The sequence below is a fragment of the Pteronotus mesoamericanus genome, unplaced genomic scaffold, assembly GCF_021234165.1.
Source record: "Pteronotus mesoamericanus isolate MK-2021 breed Mesoamerican mustached bat unplaced genomic scaffold, CSHL_Meso_final contig_33, whole genome shotgun sequence".
Classification (NCBI taxonomy): domain Eukaryota; kingdom Metazoa; phylum Chordata; class Mammalia; order Chiroptera; family Mormoopidae; genus Pteronotus; species Pteronotus mesoamericanus.
The window spans coordinates 420,078-445,527 of NW_026555135.1; the positions used below are offsets into that span (position 1 = coordinate 420,078).

General features: G+C 39.9%; 1 protein-coding gene across 6 annotated transcripts in view; it reads right to left on the minus strand.

Moving 5' to 3' along the window:
• Window positions 1-20,167, minus strand: part of NUMA1 (nuclear mitotic apparatus protein 1) — an 83,009-nt gene extending 62,842 nt beyond the window's left edge. For 3 of the 6 annotated variants that reach the window (XM_054576214.1, XM_054576215.1, XM_054576207.1), the window contains exons 1-3: window positions 19,951-20,167; window positions 11,054-11,152; window positions 10,816-10,886 (exon numbers count right to left, since the gene is read on the minus strand). The gene's annotated coding sequence lies outside the window, so the exon portion shown is untranslated. The remainder of the gene's footprint in view (window positions 1-10,815; window positions 10,887-11,053; window positions 11,153-19,950) is intronic. The other 3 variants (XM_054576211.1, XM_054576212.1, XM_054576210.1) reach the window with 3 other exon arrangements.
• Between the last annotated feature and the right edge of the window lie 5,283 nt (window positions 20,168-25,450).

Here is a 25,450-nt window from a genome sequence, read left to right on the forward strand (position 1 = left end):
GCAAGAAGTATTCCAAGTCATGAAAGGCAAGGACCTACATCCAAGACTACTCTATCCAGCAAGGCTATCATTTAGAATGGAAGGGCAGATAAAGTGCTTCCCAGATAAGGTCAAGTTAAAGGAGTTCATCATCACCAAGCCCTTATTATATGAAATGGTAAAGGGACTTATCTAAGGAAAAGATGACGATCAGAAACTATCAACAGTAAAATGACAACAAAGTCACAACTATCAACAACTGAACCTAAAAAACAAAAACAAACTAAGCAAACAACGAGAACAGGAACAGAATCACAGAAATGGGGATCATATGGAGGGTTATCAGTGGGGAGGGACAGAATGGGGGGGAAAGATACAGGGAATAAGAAGCATAATAGGCAGGCATAAAATGGACAGGGGAGGTTAAGAATAGTATAGGAAATGGAGGAGCCAAAGAACTTACATGTAGAACCCATGGACATGAACTAAAGGGGCGGCAGAGAAGAGGGGGATAAAGGGGAGAAAAAAATGGGAAACTATAATAATCAATGAAATATATTTAAAAAGTTAAAAATTAGCCCTGATTTTTGTGGCTCAGTGGATTGAGCACCTGACTGTGAAGCAAAGGGTCACCAGTTCTATTCTCAGTCAGGGTACACATGCCTAGGTTGCGGGCTAGGTCCACAGTGGTGGGCACACAAGACGACCACACATTGATGTTTCTCTCCCTTTCTCCCACTTTTCCCCCCTTGTCTAAAAATAAAAACTTTTTAAAAGTTTTTAAAAAGTAAAAATTAAAAAATTTTAAAAGTATTTAATACTCTTGGTCAGGTGATTCAGTTGGTTGGAGCATGGTCCCATAAACCAAAAGGCTACAGGTTCGATTCTTGGTCAGGGCACATACTCAGGTTGTGGGTTCAATACCCACTTGGGGCCTGGACAGGAAGCAACCAATTAATGTTTCTCACATTGATGTATGTGTTTCTCTTCCCCACCCCCCACCCCTCCTCTCTAAAACCGGTGGACACATCCTTGGGTGAGGATCTTTTCTAAAATGATTTGAATGACATGGAGAAATACTCAAGAAACGTTGAATTTAAAAAGCAGGATATAAAGCCCTAGTATGGTATGAACCCGATTTAATTTTTCAAGTACATATACCACCCTGGCTGGTGTGGCTCAATGGACTGAGTGCTGGCCTGCAAACCGAAATGTTGATGATTCAATTCCAAGTTAGAGCACATGCCTGGGTTGTGGGTCAGGTCCCCAGCTGGGGCCATGCAAGAGGCAAGTGCTCGATGTTTCTCTCTCTTTCTCCCTCCCCCTTCTAAAAATAAATAAAAATTTTAAGTATATATACCAATCTGTGTATGATACACACATCTGAACATCTGTGAGTGTAAATGTGCGTATATATTTGAAAGGAACTATATAAAACAATGTTTATTTCTGAGTTGTGGAATTATGGTCATTTTTACTTTCTCCCTTAAATCCTTACTTTTCATGTTTTCTAAACTGTACCACCATATATGATCAGGAAAAAAAATTAATTCACATTGTTTGACACAGTAATCCACTTGCAGACTTACATAAAACCAAAAATACTGACAAGAATATATGCATAATAATTTTATGCAAAACACTAAGTTAAAAATTACTTTAATACTATTAATAAATAATGGTTACCTATGCAAAGTAGGGTTAGGACAAAGGGTGAATTTATAGTGGACTTACCTGTTATATATAGTTTGTATAAAAGTACTATTGTTTAAAATAGAAAAACTGAAAGCACTATAAAATCTTACACGATAAACTATTACGTAGGCATTGGAAATACTTATAGTGTTTTGGCAACATTATAATCATATGTGAATTTATATAATGAAAACAGGAGGAAATGGGAAAAAAGCAGAATACAAAACTGTACTAGTTAATGTATGATCTGCACTATGCTAAACAGAAATATGCATAGGTACACAAAATATTAAAATGAAATACTGAAGTGGGAATATGTGATTTTCTTCAAACAGTAGGATTATGGGTGGATTTAGTTTTCTTGTTTATACTTTTCTGTATTTTTCCTATGTCCTACAATGAATATATACTGTTTTTCAATTAGGTTAAAAAATGTTTTTTGGTTTCCATTGTATAATCAGAAGTCCACCTCTGTGATAAATTTTATTCTCAAAGGATTAGCAGTAGCAAGCAGTACACTAGCAAGAGGACTGCCGATGATGCCCTGGTTGGGTAGCTCAGTTGGTTAGAACATCGTCCTGATATGCCAAGATTACCAGTTCCATCCCCAGTGAAAGCAAATACAGGGATCAACCAATGAATACATAGATAAGCAGAACAACAAACCAATGTTTTTTTCTCTCTCTAAAATCAATAAATAAAATAAATTTTAAAAAAAGGGCTGTATGTAATATACATGCCTAAGAAAACCTTTATCTTTGGAGGTGTGAGTAAACTCAGTCCAAAAGGATACTGTCAACTGCTTCTGCCTTCTTGCTTTTGGAGCTGCTTTAGTAAATGTAAGTGAGAAATCAAGTTCCCAAACATCAGATGCTTGACAAATTTTATATTCTAAGAACCAGGACCACCACCTTCTCAACCCTGAAATCCAAGACCTTACACTTAAAAAACAAACCAAGACCTAAGTAACATGGATTGACTGAGCCATGTTATTCCTTACATCAAAAACATTCAACAGCCCTGGTTAGTGTGGTGGATTGAGTGCCAGCCTATGAACTGAAAGGTTGCCAGTTCAATTTCCAGTCAGGGCACATGCCTGGGTTGCAGGCTGGGTCCCCAGTTGCGGGCCTTGTGAGAGGGAACTGGTATCTCTCACACGCTGTTATTTCTCTCCCTCTCTTCCTCCGTCCTTCCCCCCCCTCTAACAGTAAATAAATAAAATCTTTTTTAATTAGGGAAAAAAATTCAACAGTCAATTCCATGCAGAATAAAATCCAAATTCCTTAGCATGACATTTAAGGTTCTTCTTTAAGATCCAACCGTCAAACTTCTTTTCCAGGTTTATCTCCAGTTCATTCTCTAAAACAAGGGTCCCCAACATCTGGGCCGTGGACCAATACCAGTCCGGCCTGTTAGGAACCAGGCCACAGAACAGGAGGTGAGCTTGAATGTACTGTGTTTCAATCATGCTGGAACCATCAACCCCACCCTGGTCTATGGAAAAATTGTCTTCTACGAAACCAGTCCCTGGTGCCAAAAAGGCTGGCGACCACCACTCTAAAATATCTTCTATCTCAAGAATACCTTCCCCAAACATGCCAGGCATTTTCCAGGTTCTGTACTTTTGCCCATGCTATGTCCTCCTCCAAAATGCCCTTTCTTCTAAATCTACTGAACTCCTTTCTATTCACCCTTTAAAACCTGGCTCAAATGCCTTCTCCCTTCAGAAGCTCTCCTCGTTCCCAATTCAGGAACAGTTGTTTCGCCCCTATATATTTCCATATTGCTTGTTCCTCTACACACTTTATTTCATTTCTCTTTGGGTTGATGCTAACTGCATACATGTTTCAATTGACTAAGCTCCCGGAGAGCAGAAACTATCTCATACATCTATCAGCTCCATTCCAGCACACTGGTTGCTCACAGTAGGTGCTAAATAACACTGCCTGACAATTAGAGCCATCTGGACCTAATCTACTGAATTCTTTCAGTGAGGCAGCCAGTAAAGCCAACTGTCAAAGAGAACAATCCCTCTAATTTAAAGTCACATACTTAACATGAGTCACCAGCGAAACATGTCATGGACCTGCCACTTTAAGAGGACTGGCAAGCCAACTTGTGTTTACACAATCCTAAATAAAACTAAAGGGCACTGAGGGAAAGAAGAAAAATAGGGAGATTAAATAGGAAGACTAAGAGGTGTGGACTCTACAGGTCACCTCCTCCTCAGCTTGGAGCCCAAATCTTTCAGCCTAATGCCTAGCAAGCTGTATAAGCAGCATATTCTCTCTCTGGGTTCATGTAGGATCTAAGTATTGAAAAGCATCTGATTAGGCCCCTTTGTCTATCCATCAATTAGCTCTGCTCTTGGGCATTTAACTTCTAATTGTGGTTACATGCGGGTTTTTCTCTAAATGAATCCCACTGCACCAATCATTAAGAGGATTCCTGTCAAAGGCTGAAAATTAACAGCAGGGAACAAAGTCTCTAAATCTCCTCATAATACCCACACTGTCCATTTTGATGAAATTCACCCCCACCTCTTTCAAACAATAGGTCCTCTCAGGGAATAACTTCTCTCAGGACCAGCATGTCCTGTGATTGTTTTTCAGGAGAAAGCTCCCGGTGCCTGCTTCTCATTAGCTAGTTCATGTTTGGTCACTCAGCTGTGACTGCAATAGACAGCAGTCACTATAATTTAGGTGCTAAAAAGGATTTCCACTCCTGCCCCTAGTTTAATAGTCAGGCAGCTTAGAACAAATGGATACTTCCCCATCTCAAACCTCATCAGGCCTACCTGTTTTCAAATCTAGAACTCTTCTGCTTCAGTATAAAAATAAGGAAAAGGAAGTCTAGAGCAAGGAAGAGAATTGCCAATGATCATATAGTGACTTAGAAGCATCTGTGACCCGGCTGCCTAACACCTTATTTCACTGACTTGTTCTCAAGAAACGACCATTTCCAGGAACAGATTCCAAGGTATTACAATTAACCTAATTTAAGTGAATTCAAGCTGCTTAAAAATGTTCAAGGTTACTACTGAATCATAAATACACCATATATTTAAAATGTGTATATAAAATAATTCATCTCTTTTCAGAAACTTTGTTATATTCAAATTATTGTTAATGTTCTTCATTCAGTAGGATTAAACCAAAGGCATGATAATCAGGGGTCACAATTTTTAAGTGTAAGAAATAATACACACATTTTAGTCCTTAAATAAATAAATAAATAAATAAATAAATGCATTTAAGACAGCCTCTTTGCTGTGGCACCCCCTCCCTACACACCACACACCCCCACCCTTTTTCAAACCTAAACTGCTGGATAAATAAATAAAGTCAATGAAGTGGCAATGATAAATCATTTCTCCTCCAAAAGATAGGAGCTACCAAACCATCCACTTCAGGCATGCCACCTGGAAATAATCCTGATGGAATGAGGCATGCTGGTGAGCACTGTCTTCTGCAGCCTGAAGAACTTGAGGCTGTGAGGGTTCTAAAGACGGGACTTCAATGGCTCCTCAGCTACAATGTCCTACAGCAACATGTTCCAACACTTTTTGGCCCTCAACACACTTGTGATTTGGAAGGCCTACCATGATAAAGGATAATTTTCTCTATTATCTAGTCACCTCATCCTAGAAGCAAGCATATACAGTGAGTATAATGGAGTGACACCTTTTAAAACAAACATTTCCAATATTATTAAATCAAATGAAAACTGAAATCAAAATAGTCTCTTTAGGAAGTTATTTACTTATTCTAACAATATTACCATTGATAGAAATATTAGGTTGGCCAAAAAGTTTGTGTGGTTTCTTCCATAAAATAAAAGACACATTTTTCATTTTCACCAGTAACTTTATTGATTTGGATATTTTGAGTATGTCAGCTATCTCCCACATGGTATAACACTGACTGTTCTCAGTTAATGTCTTGATTTTGCCTGCAATCAACTTCAACTTTTCTACCCGAATGTAGAGCATCATCCAGCGAGAAATCTCCAGGGCAAAACTTCACAGACCCGTTCAGTCAATCACAGCACCTTCTCCATACACTGCAGAAATGTTTTTTTGTGTTTCATTTGTGTTTTACCTTTCTTGAGATAATAAAGCATAATATGCTGAAAATGTATATTTTCTTCCATCTTCAATATGAAAATAGCTACACAAAAATTCACCAATTTTGATTTTTTTTAATGTACACTGATATGACAGCTGTCACAGTACAATCTAACAAAATTGTTTCAAATGAAGTTAAAGTAAACTAATCACTACTAGAGCCATTGTACAGAAAAACCAAAAGGACTTTTTGGCCAACCCAGTATTCAGAAACACTCCTTTGGAAACTGCCTTTAAAGTCTAATCAATGTGTGAGAAAAACAAAAATTGTCATACCCCATTCATCAAAAAAGGTAGTGCCTTGCCTGACTCTCAGTTATCTTCTGGCTGTTTCCAAACATTGAATCCACCAAACAAGAGTGAAGATTTGTTATTTTTGAGGATATTTAAAAGACTGGCTTAGAAGTCAAAAATGTTCTGAGCACTGACAGCAACACCAGAATAAATGTAAAGATTGAGAACATAATTACTTTGAAGGGGACAAACTTATATAGTAACTGTCCCACATTTACAATGAAAGTGACAAAATATGTGCAACATATGTCACATGTTAAAAGTAAACTATTATTTCACAATCACACATTATATAATGATAAATTTTCTGTGAAAGAAATTTCATAGATCATATAATCCCAACTGTTCATTTATACATACAAGAAAACTCTAGTCCATTAAGGTTAAGCAATTTGTCCCTGGTCACACAGCTGGTTAGTAACATCACTAGAAACCTGGTTACCCTGACTTCCAGCATAATCCACAAGCACATCCCAATCCATACACCACCACCTCCATTCCTCGTTCCTCACTGCTTTCTTTCAAAGAGAAAGGAGATCACTTGGGGCACTAAAACACACCAAAAATGGTTCTGAAACCCAGCAGCTGAGAGACTGTGGCTTATGATCAGGACCTCTCCACAGCTGCCCTTATGAGCGTGAACCACTGTTAGTGTCTGGCTCACAAGAGTTCCAGGTAATCTACCTCAGAGTAGGGATCAGTGAAACCTCTGGAAACTCCCCCCACGGCCAGAAGAATATATTTGTTAAACTGCTCTGTGTACCCCTGTAGTAACCCATCTGCTTCAAGTAATTGAAAGAAGGTTACTATGAAGAACCTGGAACAGGGAACAAAAAGTAGAACTTCTGTTCAATAAAAAGCTGACCTATAGGAAAGCAGAAACGGCAGGAATCATCTTGACCTACCTCCCGGTGGACAGCTTCCTCAGGCCTGGAACAAAGTGATTCCTGGCAGTCTGGCTTAGAATTAGCCTCTACCCAGGGAGGGGGCAAAGAGACGGGAATGCTTGTTCATTCCCCCATTCCACACAACGTTGGTCAGCTCAGCCTCACATCATTCCAGGCAGCCCCAGCATTCTGCAGATCAAACAGCAACCAGAATGAAAGACATACAGCCCAGGTCAATGGGGTGAGTCAATGACAAAGCAGGAAGAGCCACTGGGGTAGAAATTCTGGCCTCCTGTTGCAAGACTGACAAACCACACCCACCCCTGGTGAGCACTTGGAAGGCCCTGCCCTATTATGATTCTGGTCTAGGAACCAGGGAAGGTTCTTCTTTAGGAGGCTCCATACCACTCTCATCTCCAAGTGTGTTTCTCCCAACAAAAAAACTGCCATAGTTTTCTTCTGCCTAAAACAACACATCTAAATTCTTTGGCTTAATTTTCCAAGTCCTCCATTATATGGCTTCAACTCACTTATTCAAACTTATTTCCCACTATTCCACAGTGTATACTCTAAGATAATCAAGTCAGTCTTCTCACTTCTCTCTGCATGAGCTAAGCCCTTTCTCATTTCCATGCCTTCAAACACATTCAGGAGTTACACAGGTAAAAAAAATAAATGTTCCAGTGGAGAACAAGGCAGAATCTACAGAGTACTGGCCCCTGTCCAAAGGCATTAAAATATTTTAATTCAAATATTTATGTAATATTTCACTGTGAGCATCACAATCACATTTAAGATAGTTATTGATACCCTTTATAGCTTGCAAGTAAGGAAATTTACCCAAAGTTAGACAGCTGGCAAAATGCTAGGAAGTCCCAAAGCCTGTCTGAAGCCAAAGCAAGAGAGCTCTAAACTATTAGGCTTCCAAATGGTACAAACACCACAGAAAATACAGAGCTCTAAACTCTGAAAAGGAAATTCACTTTTCATGATATACAACCTAAAAAGTGGGATGGGAAGCCCAAACAGTAGCTTATATCCCCATATTCCAACTACATCAAATTCTGTCCATCTTCCTGCCAAAGTCTTTCCCAGTTACTCCAGGTCTTCCTGAATTCCCTCTTCTCTCGATTCCTATAGGGATAAGATCAGACAACACAACTGAGCACAAAACTGAACACTGATTCCATATCTAGTTTCACTAACCAAATAATAACCTAATTAATTCTATCAAAAATGTTTAACCTGAATCTAATCAAGAGGAAATGGTCATACAAATCCAAATTAAAAGACATTCTGCAAAAAACTAACCTGAACTCTCTAAGAATGCCGATGCTGTGATGGACAAAAAAGCATTTAAGATTAAAAGAGATTAAAGAATTGTTACAGGAAGCTACGGGCATGATAAAATCTTGACAACTAAATGCATGTATGATCCTTCAGCCAAAGCTGAACTGAGCCATGACAGGTGTGGCTCAGCTGTTTGTGCATCATCCCACAAAGCTAAAGGCAGCCGGTTCGATGCCCAGTCAGGGCACATGTCTGGGTTGCAAGTTTGGTCCCTGGTGGGGGAGCGTAAGAGAGGCAACTGATCAATGTTTTTCTCTCACGTTAATGTTTCTCTCCCTTGCTTTCTCCCTCCTTTCCTCTCTCACTAAAAATAAACTCTTTAAAAAAACAAAAATATGAATTGAAAAAAAATCTATAAAAAAAATCACTGGGTAAACCTGAGAAATCTGAAGAGGTATATTGGATGTATTGAATCAATGTTAAATTTCCTTGTGTGCTAAATGTACTGTGGTTATATAGTAGATACTTTGGTGTTTAGGAAATAGATGCTGAAATGTTTAGAATGAAATAACTTGACTGTCACAGCTAATAGTCAAAAAGGTTCGTAAAATGAAAGATAGAGAGCAAATGTGGCAAAATGTTAACAATTGGTAAATCTAGTTGAAGAGTATGTAAGTATTTGTTATATTATTTTTATAAAGTACCAGTAGGTTTGAATGTATGAGTACATAAATATTTTTATGTTATCCTTATAAAATAGCTGCAGTTTTGAAGAGTCAATAAGGAGGAAAATCCTTACTATGTACTTTTCTATGTACTCAGCTCTGTGAGTGATATAATAGGTACTCATTACATATTTGCTCACTGTCTAAGGAAACTGGGCTTTAGAGGTTGGCAACTGGACAAAGTCCACTTTGCAACAGTTCATCAGGGGTACAGTGACAAAAATTCTCAGGGAACAAGAGGTTTCCCTCAAACTTATATTGTCACACCACAGGAGAGATAGAAAAGGAGGCAATCAAAGCTATTATTACTTCACCCCCTCACTGAGGCCATCCGGAAGTCAGGCACTCAACAAATGCCCACTCACAGGGCAGAGCGCAATTACTGCCCACACACAGGACCAAGAGCCAGGGTCACACTGTATCCACCTTACCACAGGGTACCAGAAACTTGACGGCTTGCGAAACAAGGGTCTCTGGCCAGTCACAGGAAAGTACTCAAGAGGTCAAATAAATACGCCTGAAGCATGTAGTCTTTACTCCTCACCAGATAAACTGGTACTCAGCTACAATAAGGCAAAAGGAAAAAAAAAAACACCTACAAGGCTGAATCACTGGCATTTCCTCCCTGGCTTCAAAGAAACTGGCCCTTAAATAGGACAGAAAGGGAAGCTGCCACAGCTGCCAACAGAAGCTTCCACCCAGGAGCATGCCATGCAATATGCCCTCTTCTCCCTTCTACAACAACCAGATCATTTTACTTCTGCCAAGCTGTCCCTTATTAGAGCAAATGACTGCCCAAAGGCCACCCCTTAACCTTGACTCCTCTCTCCTTCCCTCATTGACAGCCAAGATACTGCCCTTTCCAAATAACTCCTTCCCCAGTTTAGCAGAAGAAATAGTTAAAACTAATCCCCCCCAACCTCCATCAACTGGAGTCAGAACTATAGTGGTGTAACATTGAGCTTGCTTCTAAAACCTACCATGTTCAGCATTTTTATCAAAGACAGAATGAAAACATATAAAGCCTCCTTGCTGAGCTTTGGAATTCTAAACTGTGAAAGACAGAAAATACAGTGTTCTTAGATTTGATGTGGGCAAAAAGATCAGGTTTAATGGTACCAACAAGATACAATTTAACAGGATTAAATATAAATCCCTGCATTTAGAAGAAAATAATAAATCAAACTAACACAGGATGGTGAAGACCTGGTACAGCAGTTCATATTGAACCAAAAGGTTGCTTCTGGAGGGGGAAAAAGGCTATCTATAGTGGGAGGTAGACGAGAGGCTGTTACTGCACACACTCCCAATGAACCACGAATCTGACAGAGTTACCGAAAACATCAATACTTGTTTTGTTACTCAAGGCTCAGTTCACAAGAGTAGAAGACAACTCTGTGCCCCACCTTTGAAAAGCAAAGTTAGAGTACATGCAGAGGAAGAATGACAATCTTGGTGAAGGGTCTGAAAGTCATACTGTGGCAAATGTGAGGAAAGAAATATAGATGTCTGACCCAGGGAAAACATGAAGACTTTTTTTCCAATGTACGCATGTTTGTCATGCAGATAAAGAGGAAAACTATGTGTCCTGCAAGAAGACAAAGCTAGAACTAGTGAGAGGCAACTACAAGAAGACAAATTTTTGTTTGACACAGGGCAGAACTTAAAGAATAATAAAGACCTTAAGAATGTGGGTTATGGAACCCAGAATGCTTGGATTAGAACACCAGCTCCACCACTTACAAACTATATATGGCTTTGGGTAGATTACTCAGTTTCCTTGCCTATTAAAGGGAATAGTAACAATAACAGTACTTACCTCATAGAGCTTTGGGAAACAGTTCATGTAAAATGCTTAGAATAGTGACTGGCTCAGAGTATACGCGTATGCTGAAAAAGAAAAAGTTAGCTATTGCTATTACTGACTGTTGATACAATAAACCAGATAACCCAAAAAGTCTTCCTACTAAATATGCCTACACATGCTTAGAAAATATAATAAACATCCTTTTGGTCTGTGCCAGTTCAGTTATTGTGTCTCTCAGTTCAACACCTACCCAGTTATGCTCTGCTCTATGACACTAGGCCTTGGACTCCACTAACTCCACTCCACCTCTGCCAGCTGGCTGCTGGTTAGGTTCTGACGAGAGAGGGTGCTAAAGGAAAAATAGAAGGCAGGAGGAGGTTACAAAGGATTCTTCTTGTGACTTGCTGTTTCTTGACATCAGCTGTTGGTTGCTCCTGGCTTCTTTCTAAACTCCCAGACCAGCTTCATTGTGCCCCGTCAGAGGCACCAGGAGCACAGCTGGGCAGGGTTCAACTGTGCAAACCTGGCTCCTCCAGGCCCCTCCTATGAGCTCCCGAGAAACCAGCAGCACCAGGCAACACCTTCTCCTCCTCGGAGAATGAGAATAGAGTTAACACCAGATCCCTCCAGATTTCTAGGTTCTGATAACCCCAACCTTCCTCCTTTGGTTTTTCAGTCCTGCATGAGGTAGCTGCTTAATGCAGTTCCTACTAAGGTTTAAATTAACTCCCTTTACTGAGTTCACTCTATTTTAAATAGCTACATGTGGTTTTCTTTTTTCTTATTGGATCCTAACTGATATACTCATATAGCTAAACTGAGCTCACCAGAAAGTAAGGGAAATCCCAGGAACTAGAAATAAAAGCTGAAAATGGGATTAGTGAGCAGACAACACCGCTGGACACCCGCTGTCCTAGCAGCGTAAGGTACTTATGACGTGCTCATAGTCCAGGAGACAGATCAAGTCCCCTTAAAGCAACTGAGATCCCTGTATAAAGGTTGATACCTACAGTAAAAAGACAGACTAGGAAAAAAATCTATCCACAGAGAAATAAGGAATCTTGCCTAGGTTACCTAACAAAATGGGAAGAAGAAATGTAGGAATTCAAAACCATAGATGTATGTGTGAGATGAATTTGCAGTTAAAAATTTATACTAAGCTTGTGCCCTGGAAATCTACAGGTAGAAAAAAATTACATAAATTTTGGTTCCAGGTTGATAATAGCCATGAGTGGCCAATAGAAGCACACACAAAATTACTCCAGGAGATAGACGAATGGCCAATAATATATGTAAAGATGTGTAACATCATCAGTCATCAGGAAAATGCAAATTAGAACCACAGTGAGATAGTATTATACTTCCACGAGAAAGGTTAATAATAAAAAAACTGACAATACCAAGTATGTTGGTGAAAAGATGAAGGAACTGGAGCTCTCCTATACTGTTATGGGAACATAAAATGGTACAACCACTTTGGAAAACTGGTAGTTTCTTAAAAAGTTAAACATAAACCTGCAATATGACCCAGGCATTCCACTCTAAAAAGAGAGGAAAATCTGTCCACTCAGAATTTTGTACATGAACGCTCACAACAACAAAAAAAATGGAAACAACCCAAAAGTCCATCAACAGTGAACAATAAACAAAACTATAATATAGCCATGTAACAGACTACTACTTAGCAATAGAAGTTATTGTTATATGCAACTAAATAGATAAATCTCAAATGCACTATAGTACATAAAAGAAACCAGATACAAAAAAAAGCACACACTGTATTATTTGACTTTTATAAAATTCTATAAAATGCAAATTAATATACAGTTGTTCCCAAGGCCTAGGTGAGGGAGGAAATGTTTGGGAATGAAGGGAATGTTCTGTTTCTTTCTTTCTTTCTTTTTTTTAATTTCAATATTTTTATTGTGGAAAAATACACATAACAAAATTTACCATATTATTTTTAAGTGCACAGTTCAGTGGCATAAGATACCTTCATAATATTGTACAATCATCACCATCATTCATCTCCATAAATCTTTTCATCGTGTAAAACTGAAATTGTATATCCATCAAACAGTAATTCCTCATCCCTCACTCTCCCCAGTCCCTGAAAAACACCATTCTATTTTCTGTTTCTATTATTTTTTACTACTTTAGGTACCTCATATAAGTGGAATCATTATTTGTACTTTTAAGACCGGCTTATTTCACTTAGCATAATGTCTTCAACGTTCATCCACGCTGTAGCATGTGTCAGAATTTCCTTCCTTTTTAAGGCAAAATAACATATATCTCTATATATACACATATAGCTACCTCACATTTTACTTATCTATTCATCAGTTGATGGACACAGGTTGCTTCCATGTTTTAGCTAATGTAAATAATGCTGCTATGAACACAGGTATACAAATATCTCTTTGAGACTCCGCTTTCAGTTTTCTGGGGTTTTTTTTTTTTTGGTGGGGGGGCGTTTATATACCTAGAAGTGGAACTGTGGGAATATAAGGTAATTAGAGTTTTAATTTTTGGAGAACCACCATACTGTTGTCCACCGTGGCGTGGCTATTCTATTTCATATTCCCACCAACAGTGCGCAAAGTTTCCAATTTCTCTGCATCCTAGTAAATATCATAATGGGTGAGAGATAGATCTCACTGTAGTTTGGGTTTTTTTTAAGATTTTATTTATTTACTTTTAGAGAGAGGGGAAGGGAGGGAGAAAGAGAAAGAAACATTAATGTGTGGTTGCCTCTCACGTGCCCCCAACGGGTACCTGGCCCACAAACCAGGCATGTACCCTAAGTGGGAATCGAAATGGCAACCCTTTGCTTCGCAGGCCAGCACTCAATCCACTGAGACACCCCAGCCAGGGCTGTAGTTCTGATCTGTAATTCTCTAATTATTAGTGATGCTGAGGATCTTTTTATATGCTTATTGGCCATTTGTATATCTTTCCTGGAGAAATGTATATTACAGTCTTTTGCCCATATTTTTTTTAAAGATTTTATTTATTTATTTTTAGAGAGAGGGGAAGGGAGGGAGGGAGGGAAACATCAGTGAGTGGCTGCCTCTCATGGTTCCCTCCCGGGGACCTTGGCCTGCAAACCCAGGCATGTGCCCCGACCAGGAATCGAACCAGCAACCCCATGCTTCACAGGCCGGTGCTCAATCCACTGAGCCACACCAGCCAGGGCTCCTTTGCCCATTTTTTAAAAAGATTTCTATTTATTTATTTTTAAAAAGAGCAGGGAAGAGAGAGAGAAAGAGAGGGAAACATCAATGTGAGGTTGCCTCTCATGCAACCCCTACAGGGCACCTGGCCTGCAACCCAGGCATGTGCCTGACTGGGAATCGAACTGGCAACTGGTTCACAGGCCAGCACTCAATCTACTGGGCCACACCAACCAGGGCCCTTAGCCCATTTTTAAATTAGGTTGTTTAGCTTTTGTGTTACATTTTAGAACTTCTCTATATATTCTAGATATTAATCCCTTATCAGATATATGATTTGCAAGTATTTTCTCCTATTCTGTAGGTTGCCTTCTTACACTGTTAAGTGTCTTTTGATGTACATTTTTTAAATTTTCATGAAGTCCAGTGTATCTATTATTTCTTTTGCTGCCTCTGCCTTTGATATACTATCCAAGAAACCATTACCAAATCCAATGTTTTGAAGCTTTTGCACATGTTTTCTTCTAAGAGTTTTATAGTTTTAAATCTTAGTTAGGTCTTTGATCCAGTTTAGTTAACTTCTGTATATGGTGTTAGGCCAGGGTCCAACTTTATTCTTTTTCATGTGAATATCCAGTTTTCCCTGCACCCTTTGTTGAAGACTGTCCTTTCCCCATTGAAGGTTTTGATACCCTTGTCAAAAATCATCGACCAGCCCTGGCTGGTGTGGCTCAGTGGATTAAGAGTCGGCCCACGAACCAAAGGGTTGCCGGTTCAATTCCCAGTGTAGGGCACAGGCCTGGGTTGCAGGCCATGTCCCCAGCCAAGGGGGTGTGTGCAAAATACAATCACACATTGATGTTTCTCTCCCTCTCTACTCCTCTCTAAAAGTAAATAAATAAATGTCTTTAAAAAAAAAATCATTGACTGTATTTGAGAGAGTTTATTTCTAGGCTCTCTATTCTCTCATCAGTATGTTTGTTTTTATACTAGTATCACACTGTTTGGATTACTGCTAGTAAGTTTTGAAATCAGTAATTGTGAATCCTCTAGCTTTGTCCTTCTTTTGGAAGACTGTATTGCCTATTTGGGATATCTTGAAATTTCATATAAATTTTAAGATGGATTTTTCTACTTCTGCAAAAAATATTGCTAGGATTTTAATAGGGGTTGGTTTGAGTCTATGGGTAGTATGGACATCAGGCATCTTAACAATACACATCTTCCAATCCATGAACATGAAATGTATTTCTACTTATTTATATCTTCTTTAATTTCTTTCAGCAATGTTTTGGAGTTTTCATTGTATAAATCTTTCACCTTTTTGGTTAATTCCTAAGTATTTTGTCCTTTGTGATGTTATTGGAAATGGAATTTTTCATGAAATTTCATTTTCAGGTTGTACATTGTTAGTATATAGAAATGAAAATGACTTTTGTGTGTTGACACTGTATCCTGCTACTTTGCTGAATTTACTTATTAGTTCTAGAATTTTTTTAATGTAATCTTCAGAGTTTTCTATATGTAAGATCATATAATCTGTGAATAGAGATGACTTTACTTCTCCCTATACAATTTGGATGCCTTTTCTTTTTCTAGCCTGATATCACTAGATCTTTCAGTACAATTAGTGATAGCTTTAAAGAATTTTTGTAACATCACAAATTCCCCATTGCTTGTTACAAGGCTTAAGTTAGATTTTCTTTGTTTGCTTGTTGTTTTGTTTTTCAGTCTTTGCAGTTTACCAAGCAATCTTTTTTTTATGATTTTATTTATTTTTAGAGAGAGGGGAATGGAGGGAGAAAGAGAGGGAGAGAAACACTGATGTCTGAGAGAAAAATCTATGGGTTGCCTCTCACATGTGTCGCAGTTTGGGACCTGGCCCACAACCCAGGCATATGCCTTGACTGGGAATCGAACTAGTGACCTTTTGCTTTGCAGGACAACACTCAATCAACTGAGCCACACCAGTCAGGGCTCTTTTTTTTTTTTTTTTTTTTTAAATCCTCACCCGAGGGCTTTTTTTTTTCCCATTGCTTCTCAGAGAGAGGGAAAGGGAGAGAGAGAAACATTAATATGACAGAGAAGCATCTATCAGTTGCCTTCCTACATGCACCCAGACTTAGGATCGAACCTGCAACCCAGGCATGTGCCCTTACTGGAATCGGACCCACAACATTTCGGCTACTGGATGATGCTCCAACCATCTGAGCCACACCAGCCAGGGTTATCAAGCAATCTTAAGGGTCAAAGGCAGTGCAAGCCCAAGGTTTGTTCCTCTCACTCTGTATCTTGATTGTGGCAGCTCCTTACAGGTGTACACATCTGTCAAAACTCTTTTTCCTTTAAATAAAGTTAATTGTACATAAATTACACCTAAGCAAAGTTGATTTTTTTTTTAAACTGCTCTGGGGAGAACTGACCTCAACACAAGCTACATAAGTTTATCACAGATGCTGCATCCCTGAATATGAGCTCACTACAATTACAAAATACTTGACGAAACATATTCATCATGAGCAAGAGTCAGATACAACAAATGGCAGGATTATAACCTAAAAGTTTCAGATAACTGAACAATATGACAGAGACCATAAGTTAAATTTATTCAAAATTACCTCCCTGGCAGTATAGCTCAGTTGATTATAGCATCATCTGGTTATGCCAAAGTTGCTCATTCAGTCCCCAGTCAGGGCACATACACGAATCAATCAATGAGTGCATAAATAAGTGGAACAACGTATCAGTGTTTCTTTCCTTCTTTCTCTCTCTCCCTCCCTCCCTCCTCACTCCCTCTCTGAAATCAATCAATAATTTTTTAAAATAAAATTACTGTAACATAAGATGAATTGAAAACCATACGACAAAACCAAGATAGCATGAAAATCAGGTAGATTTAAAAATGAACGAAAGAATGAAATGAAAATAAGAATTCAAAAAGCAAATTAGATCTAGCTGAGTAAATTGGCATTCAAATATAAAGGAAATTACCCAGAAGATGACACAAATTTAGAGACAGAAATTTTGAAAAAGAGTAAGAGATGTGGAGAACAGAATGAGACAGTCCAATGTAAGTTAAATATGAGATCTGGGAGAGGCATCATTTAAAGAGGTAATGACTGGGAACTTTTACAAAACTGATGAAAGATACGAAATCTCAGATTGAGGAATCACTACAAGTTTTCAATAGGATAGAATTAAATCCATACCATGTAACGAAACTTAAGAACACAAACAACAACAAAAAAATCTTAAAAACAAACAGAAAGAAAGGCAAGTTACCTACAATGAAATAATAGTTAAATTGTCAACATAGTTCTCAAGAGTAACAATAAAAAGCCAAAATTTCAGTGAGATGACATTTTCAAAGTGTTGAGCGAAAGTAATTGGAAGCCTAGTGCCCAGGACTGAAGAGGAAATAAAGATATTTTCCAAAAAAAAGAGCGTTTACCGCTAACAGACTCTCACTAAATAAAACACCTGAAGGGTGTACCTATTTGACACAAAAGGAAGGAGTAACTTGCAAGAAAGAGTGGTGAAAAAATGAACAGTAAATATACAGGGTCCGGAAGACGTAAGGCTTGCTTAAGTGTGGTTGGTAGGGTACGTAAATGTCTCCCATGAGACAGACAGCAATTTGAACATTGCACCTAAAATGTCATATGGTGTGCTTCAGTTTTATATTGTTATGGTACAGAATTACATGCCTATGATTTTGTAATTAAAGATTTTGTAATAAAAAAGATGTTATTTGTGCTGGACCCTGTACATGGGTAAAATGAATCACTGACAGCACAAAACAATATTAATTATTAATTAGAATTGTGGACTGCCTTGAGAACTAGTCTCATGCTTGGAAGTGCTCACTTTTAATATGTTTAGTGTCCACTAGGTAAGAGGCTGAAATAAATGACCCCCAACATACCTACTAACCAGAGTTTTATCAATTAGACACAGCTGTCAAACATTCCCTGATCTGCTCTGTTTGGCTATCTGAGGCAGGGCTCTGCCCCTATCCTAACAGTTCTAGAATGCAAGTCTTCTAGGCATTCTTCCCACTCCCAAATTCCATAAGAGAGAACATTCTAAATAAAAATGCTTCTTATATGAGCTTTTGGGCAAGATCTAGTTTGGGGGCCATGGAGCCTTTGGCTTTAGATTAAAACTCAGACATTACAATTAGTCATCATTTGCTTGAACTTGGGCCACCTAAGTAATGTGCTTCTTCCTCTACAGCAGAAAAATACCACACAGGAACAAAAAAAGAGAGGGTACACATACACTCATCCCTGCTGACTGAAAGCTACTTTATGTGATCTGAACATTCCCTCCAGGTTACCACATATTCCTATCAGTACAGATCTCCACAAGACAACCCCAATTCCCTTACCATCAAAGGTTTCTGCCCACCACAGAGTTAACACTCTTGACAATCCATAACTTTGGAAATACAAGGCTAGGCAACCAACACCAGAGAGTGAAGTATGCATTAAAGCAAGTATTATCATTTTCAGGACACAGTGCCATTCCAGGCAAAAGGATAGCATAATAGGTTCAAAAGCCACTAAATGAGATGGAAAAGCCAGGCTCCTATCTCCTTCAACCAAGGAAACTCATTCACTTCAAAGGATACATTAAATGGCCATGCCATGTCTCATATCCTGCACAGGCAACAGGATACAGGGACAAAACACACTGTGTAGATGGACAACATGCAGACTCTCTTAGAATACCAAATGAAAAGCACTACCTTGGGGTTAAGCAAAAGACGGTGCCCAGAGGGCTCTTTCCCACAGATGACCTTCAAAGTCGCTTCACAAGTCATAAATCTGACTCTCCAATATGTTTCCAAGAAACACCTTACCTGATTTGACTCTCAAAACAACTCCGGGAAGTAAGTAATTCACATGAATTTGCTATTTCCATGGGAAATGAGGCTTAATATAAATTAAGTGACTCCTCCAAAACAACCTGCACTCCCAACACAGCCTCTTTCCTCCCCTTCCATCGTCCTCATTTAGGCCCAATCCTCAAAAGCCCCAGTACAGCCCACCACACACTAGATATGTAACCCTGGCAGAGTTAAACCTCAGATTCTCCATCTGTAATAAGGTTATTAGGCCCTGGCTGGGCAGTTCAGTTGTTCAGAGCGTTGGAGGATAAGCCAAGGCTTTGGGTTGAATCCCAGTCAGGGCACATACAACAATCAACCAATGATTGCATAAGTTAAGTGGAAGAACAAATCGACGTCTCTGTCTGTCTCTCTCTCCCTTCCCCTCCCTCTTTCCCTCTTACTTTGTGCCTAAAATCAATGAATTAAAAAAAAAGTCAGCCCTGGTTGATGTGGCTCAGTGGACTGAGTGCTGGCCTGCGAACCAAAAGGTTGCTGGTTCAATTCAGAACACATACCTGGGTTTCAGGCCAGGTCCCCAGTTAGTGGCTGTAAGAGACAGCCAATCTATGTGATCCCTCACACATCAACGTTTCTCTCCCTCTTTCTCCCTCCATTCTCCTCTCTTATAATAAATAAATAAACACCTTTAAAAAATAAAATAAAAACAGTACCTACTTTTTAAAAAATTAACTAATGAATGCATAAATAAATGAAACAACCAGTATTTCCCTCCCTCTAAAATCAATAAATAAAAAAATTAAAAATAAGGTTATAGGAATACTAAAAAGACGATCCATAAAAAAGGATGTGGCTGGCACGGAATTGGTGCTCAGAAAATGTTTACCACTACTACTGTTACTACTACCACTATTATTAACAATAACACGCAAATACTTCCCATTATAGGACCCCCTCGCAACAAGCCTTTCGGAAAGCCGTACTTCCCACCCCCCCACCCCCGCCTTTACCCCCCACGTTCGCCGTCAGATTTAATTCCACAGACACGCCCCCAAACAGACTCTGCCCCATAGGCACGCCCCGCACCTCCCCCTCCGGCAAATCCCTCTGTTCACAGACCTTAGCCGGGATAGATTCTCCCCAGCCACACTTCCTTACAAAGGAGGCCTTCCGCTCGTAGCCGCCTCTCCGGCACCAGCTCCAGGACTGGACATTCCTGTAGGTCCCTAGGCTGAACGCCAGCCCCGGGCCCTCGCCGGTTACCTGGCCGCGCGCTCCCGCTCGCCTCCCGCTTCCCCCGGATTGCGTTCGACAAGGGCTCGCGCCAGCGTTGTGACCACACAGTTAGTTTAAACTGTGGCCCCGCCCCCTCACACCGCGTTCTGATAGGCTCCCGTGTGCTGGTGTGCACGCAAGGGCACGCTTGAGGACCCGGGAAACGGAAGTGTGAGGGCCATTGGGAAAGAAAAAGGGGTAGAAAAAGGGGTGTCACTACTTCCGGCCTCCGGCCCCACTTGAGAGCAAAGACTACAAATCCCAGCACATCCTCGGCCTTGGAGCCCCGCCCCTGACAAACTACAGCTCCCGATAGGCATTGCGGCAGTGTTTACGGTGCTTGGCAGGGATTTTAGTGGCGGAGGTAGTTACCATGGAGTTGTGCTGGGTAACTTTGAGGTAGTGAGTGAGACGCGGAGGCTGGAGGGGCAGCAACTGCGGGTGAGTCGGGCGGGAAAATGGGAAACCCGTTCTAGGGAACCAGACTTCTGTGGAGGGAGGAGGGGCACTTCCTTTCTCGGGGACCGGAGACAACCACCCACCCACCGCCCCGCCCCGCCAAAATCTTTACCGTCTTTTACTGTGAGCAAGACACGACACCCATATGGAGTAGACAGGCGGGGCGGGCGAGAGAAGGGCGCTGAGGTACATACCTATACAGATTCTGGGGTGCTTAAGAACCTCCTCGTCACAAACATGGAGCACCCTAGTACAAATGCCTTTATTCCCTGACACCCTGGGAGATGTGAAACACGCTGACATAGGGTTGGTTTTCCTGGTGAACTGGCACCCAGGGTCTTCAAGACATGAGAGTAACATCAAAGTAAACCACGGGCCCTACCTACTAAAGCCGCAGATGTAAAAAACTTTATGGGGCTTGTACTGCCCTTTTCCTTCCAAGCAGGAAGACCTCCGGGTAGAGCCTCCTTCTCAGAGTCTCAGCAGTATCTTTCCACAGACTTGTTAGATGTCCTTTTCCCAAATTGCGACTTCTCCCAGCACCTCTTCCATAGTATGCTTCTCATAGAAGTCAGAGCTTTTGTTCCCTTGACAGCATTCTTGACACACCTATTACATTTAGTAACTTAACCAGTGCTTTCATATCCAGTGTCTCTTTCAAGCTTTGTGAATGAAGGATATTTATCCCCATTCCACAGACTGGGAAACAAATCCAGAGAGACACATTGACTTGCCCAAGGCCATACACCAAGTCAGTGACAGCTAGGACTAGACCCCAGTGTGCCAACAACCCACAAAGTCTCTAACTTGAGCCTACAGCCTCTCTAGCTTAAGAACTTGTTCCAAGGAGTAGGAACTGCCCCAGAGGAAAGACCTGTGTGACCCACCTTGGATTATTTACACTTCAGCCTGAATGAGTTTCAGATCCTTCCTTGAAAGTTTAAATAGGAAATGGAACTAGATAGACTGAAGGCAATGGAAATGAGCAAAAAGGAAAGTGGCTGCACCGTACAGCGCGTGAAGATGCCACGATTAGCTGATTCCTAGCTGACATCTAGCTCTGGCCCTGATTGGTTCACGTCCTATCTTAAAGATCCCCCAGGCTTGGTCCAAGGCCCACTTCCCACCTCACTCTATATTCTTTTCTTGAATATTCTCATCCACATCTGCAACTTCATTTACCACCTGTATGCAGATGTACACAGTGTATATCTCCAACCCAGCTCTCCTCAAAGCTCCAGGTCTATATAGTCAATTGCCATTTTAGTATGTCCTTTAGGATATGTCAAAAACAACCCAAACTCAACATTTCTGCAACTGAACTCATAATCTCTATGTACTCCAAACCTGGATTATTATTTTTTTGTTCAGTATTCTCACCTCTATCCACCATTACAGAAGCCAAAAACCCAAATGTTTCCCATCCATCATAAAGTCCTTATAGCTTTACTTCTATAGTCCTAACTACTATCATATCCTTCCTGCCTTCCCTCCTAGCCATTTGCATACTGCAACCAGAGTAATCCTTCAAGAATGGAAATTTGTTATTGTTCACCTTCCCCATTCCACTCCTACTTAAAAAGTTACCTTGTGGTTTCCTATTGCTCTTAGCATCAAGCAACATCTCAGTCTGCCCCGCCTTCCTCTCCAGTTATATGGCCTTTCTAAGGTCTTCAAATTTTCCAAGTAACCTCTTACCATAGAGCCTATTATTTCTGCCTGGAGTGTTTATCTCCCCTCCCCTCCACCTCTCACTACAGTCAATTTGTACTTACTTAATTTGTAGTTATCCTCACTCTCTTCTCTAAAAATGTCTTCCCTTAAAATAAAAAAAATAATAATAAAAATTAAAATTTAGCCATGGCTGGTGTGGCTCAGTGGATTGAGCACCTGCCTGTGAATCAAAAGGTGGCCAGTTCAATTCCCAGTCAGGGCACATGCCTAGGTTATGGGCCAGGTCCCTAGCTGGGGGTGTGTGAGAAGCAACTCATCAATGTTTCTCTCACGCATTCATGTTTCTCTCCCACTCTTCCTTCCTTCTCTTCTCTCTAAAAACAAATTTAAAAAATCTTTTAAAAAATTAAAATGTGAAAAAAAAGATAATAATGTCTTCCCTGACTTCTCAGACCAGGCCAGATCACTCAGTTACAGTAACTTCGTGTCCTTTTCCTTTATAGTATTACTGTAGCAATTTTTAATGTTATTTTTTAAGCACCTACTACTTACCATCATTATACAGATACAATTACGAGAAAAACATGGTTCCTGTCCTGGTGAAGTTTATGGACGTACAGATAGTAAGCAGATCATCCAAGTGTTATGAGTGCTACCGTGACAGTAAGCACAGGTTGTTTGGGGAGCCCAGAAGAGAAGTTCTACATCCAAGATTTGGGCATTTGAGTAGGCTCCTCAGAAAAGATGAAACCCAAGCTGAGTTGTGAAGTAAGAAATAGCAAGGCAAAGGAGGAAAAAGCTGTATTACAAACAGAAAAAGCTGGCTGTGCAGAGAGGCCTTGAGGAAGGTGAGGGAACTTCGAGTAACTACGTTTAGCTGGACTGCAGATTTGGAGTTGAGCGTAAAAGATGTGAGCAGAGAGGTGGGCAGGATCTAGGTTCAATCTTGGGCCTCCTTTTGGCACTTGAAAATGTAACTTCCCAGAACACAGATCATTTGGCAGACAAAATTTTCATGACGTTTGATTTTTCTTTCATCTGTAGCCCATAAACAGAAACCCTTTCTAGGCCAGGCCATTGAATCTCCTTTCAGATATCTTCATCTGATTATCACTCAAAACTTCCTGTGCCATCCTGTTGCTACTTATCTGAGAGAAGGCAGGAATAAGCTAGTAACAAATCAAATTGCAATTGTTAGTAATTTCCAAAAGCTGAAAACATATCCATCAACTTGGGATTAGTTAGATAAAGTTAAAGTTAAAATAGAGCACACACAAATTTTATGGAATACTCTGCAGCTGTTAAAAAGGATAAGAGTATAAAAATTTTGAAAAGAAAAAATAGGTTACAAAGGAATAGACAGTATGCGTTTATTTTTTATTTTAAAATGTAATTTTATTTTTCAATATAAATATGTAGAGAAAAGTCTACCTTTATTGTAAAGTTAAAAGCAATGAAACAAACTGAAGCAGTACAAAGAAATAAAAACATCAAGTTTAACTGTTAATTGATTGGATAACATAAGATCGAAAATAAAAATCAGGGATTGTTAGGTCTTAGCACTGTTACTGAAATGTGTCTAAGGGTAGACCTGAAGCTTTTGATACTGGATAGAATGCTGATTTGAGATTCCTAATTATATAGCAGAAGGTGATGCCTTTGAAGAACTCAAGAAAATTGAAGAAGAGCCAAGGAGGCAAAAGAATAGAAGTAATTTCAATGGACATTATAGAAGGGTTCAGGAATTCAAAAAGAATATAGTTTTAGAGTAAGGGCTACATTGCAACTGTAGAGTAAAAATCCCTTAGTAACAGTACAAAGGAACTTCAGAAGAAATTCAGCATCCATCATTGGTCTTGTCTTTGAAGAATGTTATCTTATGGGGAAGCAACTTTCCTAAAGCCTGGTACTCTCTTGCACTTATGGGAGGATGGTCCAGATCTGTCTCCCCCAATTTCACAAGAAGATCAGAGAAGAGAAGATTGCTTTGGTAGCTGCTGGTTGTGAATACCTGAACACCACCTGGTGCAACCATTCCTATAGAAAGAGGTTCTAATACTCCAGGTGCACTTGTGTCTTCTCTTCTAGTCCAGTTCTTTTGAAGAGACTTCTCTTCCCCCACCCTTTTCTGGCTAAGAGGTTAAGAAGCAGCCTTTTTGAGCAGCCTTCAAAAGAAGAGGATGAAATAAAGGATTCCTGCAATAGGAGTTAGATTCAACCACATGACTTCTTCAGCCCTGAAGCAATTATAACTCCATGATTTCTTTTGAGTGCTTATTTGAGTGAATTTCTGTTAACCCTGTGGAAGTCGCAGTCAAAAAAATTACAACATAGTTTGCATGTATCCGAGAGACATATTCATTCCTTGTATGTGCTGGAGCAGGTGGTGGTAGTCCTGTCTCATGGTCATCAAGGAGTTTGGCAGGACCTTCATTGTGAACCATTGACAGTGGATATATTTTCATAAACCCAGCTACAAAAAAGGTTAGGTTCAGGTTGCTAATTTCCACTTTCTAAAGAGTCACCATGGTACCTCCTCAGAAATCTTAAGGGTTAATAGTTTCATTTTGTGTCCAGCAAAAGACAGGGCACAAGGGAGGGTAAATAATAAGGTCTCCATTTCTTCCCACCTCTTCTTGTCTCCTTCAGCTACAAGTTTGCTTTTTAACAACTTCATGATGGGCTTTCAAAATAAAAGATAGAATTTCCTTCTTGTAAAGACAGGATTTCCTATGCGATTGCTGGCCATGAAGGTGGATGAGGAGGAGGTTGTTCAAAGAGTATGGAGAGGTGGAGAAGGATCAGAATCCTCTCTCTGAACCTCACAGAGACAGGGTTAGGAAGTTAGCCTGGGTCAAGCTTCCACTGCCTACTGCTCCCCTAGTCACAAGTCTCAGGAGGTTGGAGGAGAGGGAGAATTAGAGAATGTCCCCCTATGGGCTACCAAATTAGGATAGTCAGTGACTCCAGCTGTGAAAGAATTCACAAAGAGAAAAAAGTGTACAGAATAAAAGTTTTTATTCACTCTCCAAGAAAGGAGAGATTTCCATTTCCATTTATTTCTGTTTTCCATTTATTCATTGGCATGGCGTGGAGAGATTCACCAGCCAAAATATACATAATTTTGTTACGTATGTATTCTAGGAGATTATATTCCCAGACTATTAACCATGATTTTTCTTGGAGAGAGGTGGAGATTCAAGCTTATAGT